Source organism: Mchenga conophoros, linkage group LG11 (genome assembly GCF_057382185.1).
Source record: "Mchenga conophoros isolate Kocher_MC1m ecotype Shallow Benthic linkage group LG11, M_conophoros_male_GT1.1, whole genome shotgun sequence".
NCBI classification, from domain to species: domain Eukaryota; kingdom Metazoa; phylum Chordata; class Actinopteri; order Cichliformes; family Cichlidae; genus Mchenga; species Mchenga conophoros.
Window position 1 is genome coordinate 39,103,834 of NC_140536.1, and position 13,656 is coordinate 39,117,489.

The 13,656-nt window shown below is 48.4% G+C and overlaps 1 long non-coding RNA gene across 1 annotated transcript; it reads right to left on the minus strand.

Annotated features, from left to right (window-relative positions):
* Nucleotides 1-1,411: 1,411 nt before the first annotated feature.
* On the minus strand, nucleotides 1,412-2,505 carry LOC146565070 (uncharacterized). The gene is made up of 3 exons (XR_014894507.1): nucleotides 2,418-2,505; nucleotides 1,620-1,730; nucleotides 1,412-1,545 (listed from the first exon to the last, which is right to left on the minus strand). It is a non-coding gene; the product is annotated as an uncharacterized LOC146565070 (long non-coding RNA).
* Nucleotides 2,506-13,656: the final 11,151 nt, after the last annotated feature.

Genomic DNA, 13,656 nt, shown 5'->3' on the forward strand with positions numbered 1-13,656 from the left:
CTTGCTGCTACTTCAATCATGAAACTGATCAATGATCAGCTGATCGTCTCTCCTTTGTTTTTGGCCCACTTTGCACCAGAAAGAGGAAACCAGCGGCTGAACAACAGCAGCACGTTTAAGCTTGATCAGCTGTTGTTAGAATGTATTTATTATTACTTTCTACACCAGGATCTTTTTCTATGTAGCTGACGCTGGTAACTGTGCAGGGGCGGATCTAGCAAAGTGTAGCCAGGGGGGCCGATAGGGCATTAACTGGGAAAAGGGGGCACAAAGACATACTTTTCTTTCTTATTCTCATTTAAAATGTCGAGCTTTTAATAAATAATTATCTGACACCCAAAGTTTTAATTTGATGCAAAATGAATAGAAGTCCATTACTGTATATAGTAACTGTTAAGTCTAATATATATACCCTAGTAAGCTATAGTACTTTTTCCTTTGGGAAGGTACCATCTGTGCAGTCTGCAATTTTGTTGAAGAAAGATGTTGAATCTATTTAATATTTCTTGAGAAATAACTTATTTCTGTGCATTTTTTTCCACACTGCATCAAATTAAGGTTGATTACGTCGATTAAGCATCATGAGGTGGAGCGTGAGGGGTGGTTCCCTATTTTTTATTTATTTATTTTTGTTGTTGCTGGGAGTTGGAACCCTATTAGTTAGGTTGCTTAATATTTATGCTAAGTACTCTTTAAAATACCAGAATAGGGAGGATGGTGTAGGTTTAAGTTTATTAGATTGATCAGTATTGCTGAACTATGAATTATTTTTTTTTTGCATACAGGTATAACAGAATAGCTTTAGTGTAGTTGTTGTTTTAAACTTGAGTATGAACTTATACAAAATGCAGCAAGATATTTAAAAAACAGTTTTGTTGATTAAAAAACACTATATCGGATTCATATCGGTATCGGCAGATATCCAAATTTATGATATCGGTATCGGACATAAAAAAGTGGTATCGTGCCATCTCTACTACAGACATACTCAAGTACCATTTATCTGGTTTGTTTTCCATCACAGGTTAGAGCCTGGTTAGGAAATGTGTTTCTTTCCACTGAAACTTTAGAGTGGGTAGCAGGTCATGCAATCACTGTAACATTGTAAGAGTTCTGAAGAAACTCTAATGGATGGATTATCAGACCATCTCAGAAAGATCAAGGAAGAACAGACCAGGTATCTCCAGAAGCTGAAGTCCAAAATAATCAGTCACTGGAAAGTGAAATACAGCATTTATGGGACTGAACTCACTTTGTTAACTGAGCTGTGATATTATCGAGTTGTTTGGCTCTAAAAATTCACAATGAGCTATGGCCTCATTTTGTTTTTACTGACTGGATTTCAGTCAAATTACACTAAATGTTAAATTTCTGTTTCCTCGGTTGGAGAAAAATCAGGTCGAGCCTCACTCCAGTGTGTTCCAGCAGGACTACAAATTTGCAGAGACTCACCTGAAGTACAGGTATGGTGATATCACAGAGATGAGTTCCTGATCGTCTCTCTGAAGTCCCATCATATATGTTCATACATCCAGCTATGATGAACTGAAAGAGAGAGCAGTAAGAAGTCTTAGCTGACTCAGTTCAGTTCAATTCAAAGACCCTACAATAATACTCACCAACACTGGTCCCCAGATGTACACCAAGGAATCAGACACCACACCTTTGGACCGTGTTGCCCTCAGGATCCCAAAGACCATGACAGTCAGAGCAACCATGATCTGAATCACCTGCAGGAAGACATAAAGTCTCAGAGGAAACATTCAGAGCCTTTGGCTCATTCAGCCTTTGTGAGAACAAGTGATGCCAAAGATGACGTACGTGACTAGACACAGCATTTTCAGTGGACAAACGTTTCATCAAGAAGGGACTTCTTCAGTCTCAGCTGACTGCAGGTTTCCAACATTATAAACAGTACATTTGCTCAATGACTGAAACTAGCGCCACTGAATGAGCAATGGGCTGTGAGGTCAGTTCCTTGATCATTAATATGGAAATTGTCACGACTATTGATCAACAACTACTGATCAAAAACCATTTATCAATGGCCACGAGTACCATTCAACTTTCTGCTGAGAGGAAGTTTGAACTAACACACCAAACATTTTCACATGCAGATAAATGGGATAAACTTGTTGGTTATCTTTAAAAGGTAACGAGTCTGTATTCACATTTAGCTTGTCTTCTGGACATTATCTTTCTGAACTTTAATTTCCAACAGAGATTATTTTCCGAGGCGATCCAAAAGCCTCTGAGGACAGACGTCCTCTGTCATTAAAGTCAGCTGAGAGATCGACAGCAGAGCAGCAGCGTGGTTGTGAATCACATGCCTTCAGCATCCACAGGTTAAAGATCAGTGGTTTAATCATCTCTGTCTGGATTCAATCTGACCCCATCAGGATGTAAAGGTGTCTCACCCCCAGTGCCGGCAGTTGCTTTCTGGTGATGCTGTGGTCCCGGCGTAAAACTACGACCACGGTGCCCGATGCTGCCCCTGCTGATGGAGATTGCTGCATGTCTGAGCTCACGAGAGTCACAGCTGGTAGCAGATAAACTCTGGGGTGGGTCTGCCCTGACGTCAGCTGTCTGACTCATTCCTACTGCTTTTTTCACTGGATGCTCGCTCCTTCAAGTGAAATGTCTGACTAAGGCTGGTCTTTCTATGTTTATCCCAAAGAAAGGCTTTTTACTCACTTGAGCTTCATTTTTGGTAAACATTTATTTATATTTTGGCACATCGGCCATGAAAATGATCCAGTACAAGCTGTTTGCTGTTCCTTAGTGTGTTTGTTGGGCAGCTTAGATAATGTCACTTCAGAAAAGAATATAGCCCATATGATCTTCACTGCCCTATGCATAGCCAAGAAAACTGTCCTCATGAACTGGAAAAATAAAAATAATCTTAATTCTAACCAATATAGAAATTATCTATTAGATTACATTAGTCTTGACACAGCCTCTGCCACCACATTAGATCAATTGCTCTGGGCCCCTTTTATCAGCTCCATCACCTAGTGGGGGTGGGGGGTCATAGTTTGGTCCCGCCTTCACTGTTGTGATTGGTGAGGGGGTAGGGACAGGCTTAGGGCGTCGGGGGGTTCCCCGGAGGCATCTTCCTTGGGGGGCTCAACCCGGGGTAGCGGTCACGTCCGGTTGAGGGCTCTGTTGGCTCTCAGGTGACTGTTTCCTCGCGGCTGCGTGCAGCGGGGCTAGGGGAGGGTCTGTGCTGACGGACGTGGGTTACTGACCTGGCAACCTGGCTGCCCCTGGGTGGGTCCGGGATGGGCGTGAGGTTTTGGGGGCGCTCCGTCTCTGGGCTGGGGCCCGGGCCGGGCCTCGGGGGCTCGGGTCCTGGTTGGTGTGTTGCCGGGGTTGTGGGCGGGTGGGTGCATGGGGGCCTGGCCCTGGAGCAGGGTGCCGCCGGTGCATCGAGCCGCCTGGGGGGCTCTTCAACTGGTGGGGGGGATGGTCACATCTTGCAGGAGCTTTCTTCTCTCAGGAACTCTCTGCAGGAGGGGGAGATACAGGAGAGGTGGAGGAAGATCTCAGCCTGGGCGTTTACCGTCTTATGTAGTCTGGAAGATGTGTGGATGGTGGGGTGGGTGCAGTTTTCTCTGTGGTGGGGTTGGGTGGACTGTCCAGGGCTCTGTGGAGCCGGGGGGCGCTACTGCACTGGGCCCCGTTCTGATGGGCCTGGGCCCCCCTTCCCTGGCGGGTCGCGGAGGGTGGGAGTGCCTACTGGGGTCAGCGGGGGAGCTGGCCCCAGGGAGGGGTTACCTGCCCCTCCCTTCCTTCCCTCCCCATCTCCAGCTGCCTCCCTCTTCCCGCTCCTCCACAACCACCCACACATGCAGGGCCTTGGAGTAGGGGTATGTCACCAGGGTGCAGAGGAGGCTACCCCCCGTCCCCTTCTGGCTGCCTCTGCCTCAATTTTATCCCACAACTTAGACATTCACATTACTCACACTCTCATTACACATACATATAGGATCTTGGGGGTGGGCACGATACACGGAGTCCAAAGTACCATCAGGGTGTACACCTCACCCCTGACGTCGTTGCCCACCTCTCAATTTTAAATACACGTAGACATTGAGGGCTAGCAGGAGGGACCATGCGCTTACCTGCTGCTCCTTGGCAGGTAGCTCCATGCCCTCCTGGGTTTTAAATGCACCTTAGAACACACATGCATCAACACTACAATGAGCGGGTGGAGGGAGGTTTGGAGTCTTCTCCCACCCCCGTTCTCTGCGGCCTGCTGGAGCGGGAGGGCTAGGAGGAGGAGTTGGCCGTCCGACTGCGGTCTGGGGTGTGGGGCCTCCCTGCTGCTGCGGAGTCGGGGTGGTCTGCCTCTCCCCACCGCAGGGAAAAGGGTAACACCACCTGGGTCTGGGTGCAATTCCCCCCTCCAGGGGCAAGGGTACCTAGACCCGGTTTGTAGAGTACGCTTGGGGAGTGTGATCGTGTGTACAGCGTCTCTTTATGTCTGTCTCCACGTTGGTTGAGTGTGGAGTAAGTGCATATGAGAGCATGAGGGTGGGAATGGATGTTTGTGTCTGTGTGTGCCTGTATGTCTGTGTCTATATGTCAGGTTGGGTATCAGGCGCCACCTCTCTGGGGACACCTCAGGCCCTCCAAGGTTTGGAGGCCTATCTCCACCCACCACCACTTCCCCTGCCGGTGGCGGACTCCCTCAGGTGTCGGTGTGTTGGTGGTTCTTTGTGTCTGGGGGTGGGCGTCCGGGTACACACCGGCTCACTCCTTGGCGGCCGCTTGTCGGGGCCTGGGGCCTGGGGCTCGCTCGGGCCCCTTTGGAGGTGGGGTGCCCCCGGCCTCTCGGCCTAGGGCTCGGTCACTCAGGCGCAGCTGGGGGCCGGCGGAGCTCACGGGCGCATCACTGCAACTCCCCCTGACTTCTGCTCCGCGGCTGCTGGGCGAGCCCTCATCTGGGACTCTCCTCAGCTCTTACTGGGACAGTGGCGCGGCTGCCCCTCTGTTGGTCTTCCATGGTCTCTTGTGTTCTGGGGGCCTCTGGATGTCTGGAGTTTTGATCTCCTCCATACCCACTTCACACCCTGGAGGACGGGGCTGTGGCCCCCCCACACTCCCTAGCAGATCATTACATGGAGAAACCTTTGGAATGCAAGCATGCTGATCCACACAGGTATGCACACATGGGTATTCACAGACGCGGACTAAAGCTTTCTTGGCTGCTGCCTCAAAGCACACTGTGCGCTGTCTATCTTGCGTGCTGCACAATATCGTTTATTACTTAGTAAATACTGATATCTATGACTAGCTAGTTTATTGTGATGGTGCTTTGTTTTCTCTATTATTATGTTGCTCTTTGTTGTTTGCTGTCTCCTCTGTTTGTTTTTGTTTGTTTGTTTGTTTTTTTTTTTCTCCATACAGGTGACCCAGGAGTTTTTTTTTTTCTCTCTCTTCCCCCCCCTTCTCACCGTCTCTTCTCCCCTTTGGTTTTCTTTCTTTCTCTCCCCCTCTCTCTCTCATTCATTCCCCCTGTCCTATTTATTAAAAAAAAAAAAAAAAAAAAAATGACAAAGGATGAACTGAAGCTCTGCCATCACGTAATGTCGCATACTGCTGTTTCTGATGTCATTTAAAAAAAAAAAAAAAGAAGGGACTTCTTCAGTCTCAGCTGACTGCAGGTTTCCAACATTATAAACAGTACAATGACTGAAACTAGCGCCACTGAATGAGCAATGGGCTGTGAGGTCAGTTCCTTGATCATTAATATGGAAATTGTCACGACTATTGATCAACAACTACTGATCAAAAACCATTTATCAATGGCCACGAGTACCATTCAACTTTCTGCTGAGAGGAAGTTTGAACTAACACACCAAACATTTTCACATGCAGATAAATGGGATAAACTTGTTGGTTATCTTTAAAAGGTAACGAGTCTGTATTCACATTTAGCTTGTCTTCTGGACATTATCTTTCTGAACTTTAATTTCCAACAGAGATTATTTTCCGAGGCGATCCAAAAGCCTCTGAGGACAGACGTCCTCTGTCATTAAAGTCAGCTGAGAGATCGACAGCAGAGCAGCAGCGTGGTTGTGAATCACATGCCTTCAGCATCCACAGGTTAAAGATCAGTGGTTTAATCATCTCTGTCTGGATTCAATCTGACCCCATCAGGATGTAAAGGTGTCTCACCCCCAGTGCCGGCAGTTGCTTTCTGGTGATGCTGTGGTCCCGGCGTAAAACTACGACCACGGTGCCTGATGCCGCCCCTGCTGATGGAGATTGCTGCATGTCTGAGCTCACGAGAGTCACAGCTGGTAGCAGATAAACTCTGGGGTGGGTCTGCCCTGACGTCAGCTGTCTGACTCATTCCTACTGCTTTTTTCACTGGATGCTCGCTCCTTCAAGTGAAATGTCTGACTAAGGCTGGTCTTTCTATGTTTATCCCAAAGAAAGGCTTTTTACTCACTTGAGCTTCATTTTTGGTAAACATTTATTTATATTTTGGCACATCGGCCATGAAAATGATCCAGTACAAGCTGTTTGCTGTTCCTGCAACAGTTTTCTATAGCAGGTTTCTAAACCAAAGTTACATTAGTTTTATATATACACAATACAGTATCGTCAACAGCACCAAAAAGTAAAACAGTGAAATGTGAATTATTAAACATTAGGTCTCTCTCTTCCAAGTTTCTGTTAGTACATGACTTAATACCTGATCAACAAATTGATTTACTCTGCCTTGTGCTGGAAGTGCTGTTCAGATCTTTGCAAATCTAATCTGTACAAAGCAACACTGGATGACTTTGGAAAAGAAAATAATGCTCAGGTTTCTAGCAGATTGCTGCAGACATGTTTTGTTGAGCTCACTGTTTTTTTCTGTTTTACTCAGACTCACCATTTCATCATATTTCATACATACATTCATACATATCATACATACTTCAGCTCTTGTAGGCTTGTTTCTTTTACACATAAAATCGTAGAATGTGTCACCGAGCAGATGTTGTTCTGATCAGGTCTTTAAATGTCATCAGCTTCTTTTAGATGCATCAAGTCCCAGAGCAAACTGGAAATGAGAGAAAAATCAGGACTGATGCCAAACAGGATGCTGCTCTGGGCAAACTTTCGGTCTGATTCAATTATCGATAATGACGTTTGGGTCCATGTTGTTCTGCATCCTGTTTACGCCCTAGCCTAGAGGAAACCAGACAGCAACAATTCTCACTGCGCTGTTGTTTTACAAGACAATCTTCAAATTCTATCTTAGAGTTGAATTTGTTGGCAATATCACTGCTCTCTTCCTTCAAAAACATGCAGATCTCAACTCGCAGATCAAAGACCTGGACAGCACCTTACCACGTGACAGCCATCGGGACTTGCTGTGATACAGAGCGGCCATGTGGTCGCATAGTGGCGGAGAAATCTGGGCTTTCTCAGGTCGTGTGATGATGTACTTGACTGTGACAAAAATGAAATCAGTCATTACGTCCCTCAGCTCAGGCCCCAGCTGTTTAGATGCCAGTGCTTTGCGGTGTATCATACAGTGCATCCACTGCACATTGGAGGAGACCTTGTTTCCCAGCCATAAGCTCCCCACACCGTCCTCAGTGATTTTAAACAGTTTCTCTGCAGTGGCTCTGCCAGGAACTTGTTTGCAGAAAAGCAATTCCTCCCTCATCTCATCTCCATCAATTAATCTGACATGTTATCAGTAAGCAGTCTTTCTTACTGTCAGTGGCTTCATCCATCTGCATAGACAGGCGGCTGTCACGCACCTTATCATTAAGCGGATCCTCTATGTCCTTTGACATATCATACATGCGCCTGCCAATGGTACTATTGGCCAGAGGAATGGCCTGTAGTTTGCTGGCTGCTGTGTCATCAATCATAGTTGAAACCATATCCATAGCACAGGGAAGTATTCATCCCTCTGCAATTGTGTGCAGCTTTTTACTCTGTGACACTCGGTAGGCAACTTTATACCAGCTGAGCAGAGCATTTGCCGGTGTTCTGACAAAACGTTGTACCTTTGTGTAAATTTATAGTCATGTCTATCAATCAGAATATACTGCCTTACGTGGTTTATGCCTCCATCGTACATATCTAAAGGTAGGAGGCTCTGATGCCAAATCACACTATCAAAACGTGCTTCCAGCACACAGTCATCTAATGTTAACACAGAATACAAGGAGAAACGGAGAGGAAAAGATAGCTGTTTTTATTAGAAGTTGTTACATGTTTCCTCACATTTTTTGCATTTGTATTCTCAGTTGCTCTCCTTGTATTTTGCACATTCAAAATGTGCCCATCTTTGGCAAAAATCACACGGCACCTGGAAAGGAAAAATAAATAGCTCATATTCTTTTTGGTAAATACTATTATATAACATTTTAAACATGATTAGCAAGTAATAAGACTTATGTTTTTGTTTTTAATATTTCAGTCATGCTGCGGTCTGCATCAGCATCTAACATACAGCAAACAATGCAGTAGACCTCAGCATTCCCTAAAACACATTCATTGTCACGGTCCTGCGGCCATGACTCAGTGACTTTATGTTTATGTTCTTTATTGTTATTACTTTCATGATTATTCGTGGCTGTTTTGGGATGGTTTGTGTTTGGGATTTTAGACACTGGGTTCTGGGTTTGTGCTCCCTCTGTTGGTCCCTGGTGTTAGTGTTCCCCTGTCTCGTCAGGTTAATCAGGTCCAGCTGTTTCCCCCACCTGTGTGTGATTTCCCAGTGTCTCTTTGTGTACTTATAGTGTGTGTTTTCCTCTGCTCCTCGTCGCGTCGTCTGTGTTCATACCCTGTGAAATCCCCTGCGTGCTCTCCCTGCTGTTCTCCCTTCATGTTCAGGTTTGCCACTCCTTTGTGTAGTTTCACCCAGTTTAGTTCATCCTTAGTTCTGTTTTGCCATCTCCACTTTATGTTTGATATTGTCAATAAATCGCCTTCACATCTGAGTAAGTGCTGCATTTGAGTCCTCCTTTCCACTCTTCACACGGCCGCTGCCCCGGACCGTGACAGTACGACGCGACCACAAGATGGACCCAGCAGCGCTTAATCCGTCCAGGGAGCTACGGGAGACGCTCATCGATGCCACACAGGAGCTGATCGACCTGTGGCTGGAAAGCCCGGGTGGCACGTCCCAGCGCGCTATAGAGAGGCGGCTACAGCGTCTGGTGACCGGTCTCCCATGGCTGCTGGACTCGCTCTGTTCGTGGGAGCAGGAGTTTCTCCTTTTGGACCTTGGACTTCACCCCCCGTCTGCATTCACTTTCGAGCAGCCCGATGCGGTGAGTCAGCGGGATGCATTGCTTTCCCCAGTTTCCGGGACTTTGTTTTCTGGGGCTATTCAGAGCGGGATGGGAGACTGTACGGGTCGCTTACCTACCTTCGTGGTAACGGATCCTTCCCAAGTGGGCGTGTACAAACCCGCTGCAAAACTGACAGACTGTGTCTCTGCCGCTCCTTCTGAGCCAGGACTTTATTGCCATTCTCCGGCTCAGTTCTGTGTCCAACCACAAGCTTCCCAGTCTGTAGCTCAACCATTAGCCTCCCTTAAGCCACAATTTTCACACTGTTTTTCCACCGCTGTTTCTGAGCAGGGAGACAAACTGTTTCACTACGGACCTGTTCCTCAAAAGCTGGCTACATTAGAGACTATTGCTCACTCCGGGGCTTCCCCAGAGGCTGGGTTTCTGCCCTCAGCTTACTCTGGACCCCTGGAGGCCAAGATGCCAGCTGTGAACTGCACCGGGCTGTCACTGCCTGAGCAGGGTCAGTGCTCTGCGCAGCTGCAGCCCTCCTTATGTGTGCCGGAGGCCCACGTGCCTACTGGTTTTGTTTCATATGTGCCAGAGGCCCACGTGCCTACTGGTTTTGTTTCATATGTGCCAGAGGCCCACGTGCCTACTGGTTTTGTTTCATGTGTGCCAGAGGCCCACGTGCCTACTGGTTTTGTTTCATGTGTGCCGGGGGCCCCGGTGCCCACTGATTCTGCGGCTGTTTTCGCTGGGGGGCCCGAGGAGCCCGTCCAGCCTCCTGCTTCGCCAGCTGGGGGGCCCGAGGAGCCCGTCCAGCCTCCTGCTTCGCCTGCTGGGGGGCCCGAGGAGCCCGTCCAGCCTCATGCCACACTGACTGCCACGTCGGCTGGGGGGCCCGAGGATCCCGTCCGGCCACCTGTGGCTGCTTCTCCACCTGTGGCTGCTTCTCCACCTGTGGCTGCAGTGCCGCCTCCTGCAGTACCATCACCTGCAGCGCTACCACCTGCTACTGCCACGCCTCAGCCTGAAGCTTCAGCTACAGCGTCAGCTTCGCCTAGCCCAGCTTCAGCTACAGCTTCATCCTTGCCTGGCCCGGTTTCATCCACGCCTGGTCCGGCTTCATCCTCGGCTTCATCCTCGCCTGATTCTGGTCCAGCTTCATCCTCACCTGGCCCAGCTTCAGCTACAGCGTCAGCTTCGCCTAGCCCAGCTTCAGCTACAGCTTCGTCCTCGCCCGGCCCGGCTTCAGCTACAGCTTCTTCATCGCCTGGCCCGGTTTCATCCACGCCTGGCCCGGTTTCATCTCCAGCTTCATCCACGCCTGGCCCGGCTTCATCCACACCTGGCCCGGCTTCATCCACGCCTGGCCCGGTTTCATCTCCAGCTTCATCCACGCCTGGTCCGGCTTCATCCACGCCTGGCCCGGTTTCATCTCCAGCTTCATCCACGCCTGGTCCGGCTTCGGCTTCTGCTTCAGCATCGCCTGGTCCAGCCTTCGTGCCCGCATCCTCGGCCACAGCATCCTCATCTTCACCCACTGCGCCTGGTCCAGCCTCCGCTTCAGCATCCTCATCAGCCTCGCCTGGTCCAGCCTTCGTGTCTGCATCCTCGTCTGGTCCGGCCTTCGTGTCTGCATCATCGTCTGGTCCGGCCTTCGTGTCTGCATCATCGTCTGGTCCGGCCTTCGTGTCTGCATCATCATCTCCGCCTGCTGCGGTCCCGGCTTCCGTGCCCTCAGCCTCGCCTGGCCCAGCCTCGTTTGGGTCTGGAGCTAAACGGCCGTTTTCTGGACCGCTGGCCGGGCTACTGGCCGGGCGCCGTTGCCTGACTGGCCGCCGTTGCCTTCCGCACGGCCGGCCCCCGGACCGCCATTGCCTGAGCGGCCGCCGTTGCCTTCCGCACGGCCGGCCCCCGGACCCTCTTCGCCTGAGTGGCCGCCGTTGCCTTCCGCATGGCCGGCCCCCGGACCCTCTTCGCCTGAGTGGCCGCCGTTGCCTTCCGCACGGCCGGCCTCCTGAACCTTTTGTGCGCCTCCACGGCCTTCTTCGTGGCCGGCCTCCTGAACTGTCCCATCCTGGCCTCCTGTGTTATCGGGCCCCTGGCCGGCCACCTGAACTGTGTTTTGGACTCTGCTCCCCTGTGAGTTTTTTTTTATGTACATTTGTTTGGGACTCTGGGGCCTCCGTCTTTGGTCTTGGCCCGGTCCCTCCGTCCTGGGCCCCCTGCCGCCCGCCCGGATCTGGTGGTGTGTTTCTGTGGCTGTCGGGGGCCGGCCCTTGAGGGGGGGGTACTGTCATGGTCCTGCGACCATGACTCACTGACTTTATGTTTATGTTCTTTATTGTTATTACTTTCATTATTATTCATGGCTGTTTTGGGATGGTTTGTGTTTGGGATTTTAGACACTGGGTTCTGGGTTTGTGCTCCCTCTGTTGGTCCCTGGTGTTAGTGTTCCCCTGTCTCGTCAGGTTAATCAGGTCCAGCTGTTTCCCCCACCTGTGTGTGATTTCCCAGTGTCTCTTTGTGTACTTATAGTGTGTGTTTTCCTCTGCTCCTCGTCGCGTCGTCTGTGTTCATACCCTGTGAAATCCCCTGCGTGCTCTCCCTGCTGTTCTCCCTTCATGTTCAGGTTTGCCACTCCTTTGTGTAGTTTCACCCAGTTTAGTTCATCCTTAGTTCTGTTTTGCCATCTCCACTTTATGTTTGATATTGTCAATAAATCGCCTTCACATCTGAGTAAGTGCTGCATTTGAGTCCTCCTTTCCACTCTTCACACGGCCGCTGCCCCGGACCGTGACATTCATGGCCATTTGCTGTTATTCAAACATCATTTCTCGAATAATAAAAAAAAAATAGTAGCACATTTTTTCCGAAAATACTTCATGGCAAATTAGTCTCCTGAATCTTTTTAATTAGAATTTAAGAAAGGTCTTATCAGAAAGTGTTTACAAAATACTATTTGTACTGTGCTGTTTGAAAAACACTATTTAAATTGGAATTACACACTCTAACGTGATAGGGACGTTACTGGACTCGATGTTCAACGAGGGTGCAAGCTATCTGCATTCGCTCCAGCACAACTACTTCCGTAGTGGTTAACACCTCACTGACCTCTCAAAAAGCAAGGTAGTTTTCTGCAAACGGTGAGATTTATCATAATTATAATGTAAAATCTTAATTATAGTTAACAATAAATGGACTCATTTGAATAATAAACTCCGCAACTGCTGGAATCCTGTTGCTTGTTGTGTTGCAGTCTGTAACCTCCATGGTGTCTTCATGCCCTCTCATCCTCAGAAAATTCCTAGTTGAAAAAGCAATTTATAATGAAACAAGAAATGTTTTATCTAAGAATAATACCTCAGTATCATACATACCTCCAGTTGCGCAGAAGTTTCCTGTCATAAAAACCTTCTTTCCCCATTGGGTCTATGAGCAGTATTTTAGCACTCGATATATGATCCATTGTTGATCTGCACACAGCTGTTGTCACAAACGTCGCACTCGCTTACGTCACTGTCATGAGACATTCTCGCAAAAAAAATCACGGTTTTAGTAACGCAGTAACGCAGCGCTCCTACGGGAAAGTAACGGTAATCTAATTACCGTTTTTGCAATAGTAATCCCTTACTTTACTCGTTACTCGAAAAAAGTAATCGGATTACAGTAACGCGTTACAAGTAACGCGTTACTGCCCATCTCTGGCGCTCGCTGCGCTGTCCTTAGAGAGTAAACATGAAACTATTGAGGGAAAAACACGCGTATATATTGTTTATCCTGACTCTGGTTTTACGTGACCTATCAACGCAATTTAAAAAATGGTATATGTCACCTTGTTGCTTTGTCTTTAAGTGGTCATGTGATTGTCTTACCACGACTACTTTATTCTTCCTCAGTCAAACAGCAGCACTCATGTGATTGTTTTGCCCCCTGAGCTCCAGGTGTTGTGCCAGAAAGTGGTCGTCGGGCAGAAAGTGATTACCGTCCGCAGGAGCGCGCAGCTGCTTAAAGCTGTAGCGTCCAGATTACTTACAGCTACTTCCGTGCAGCTGATATAAGATGCGGTAAGCTGAACACAGCTTCAACCATCTGTTTGTTGACAAATAGTAACGGACTGCGCCGCATTTTCTTGTTAGTAACTGTAACGGTGTTGTAGCGATAGGAATAGTAATTAGTTAGATTACTCATCACTGAAAAAAGTAACGCCGTTACTTGTAACGCCGTTATTCCCATCACTGTTCACAGATCAGTATAACTCTGATCTGTAACCAGCTCCTTTATTTACATTTTGTAAATAAAGTCTTCAGAGTTGTTTTATTGTCAGAGTGGCAGGTAAATTAACCCTAACCCTAAACTGGGAGGACTGAATGGGCCTTTCAGTGATTCTCTGAGG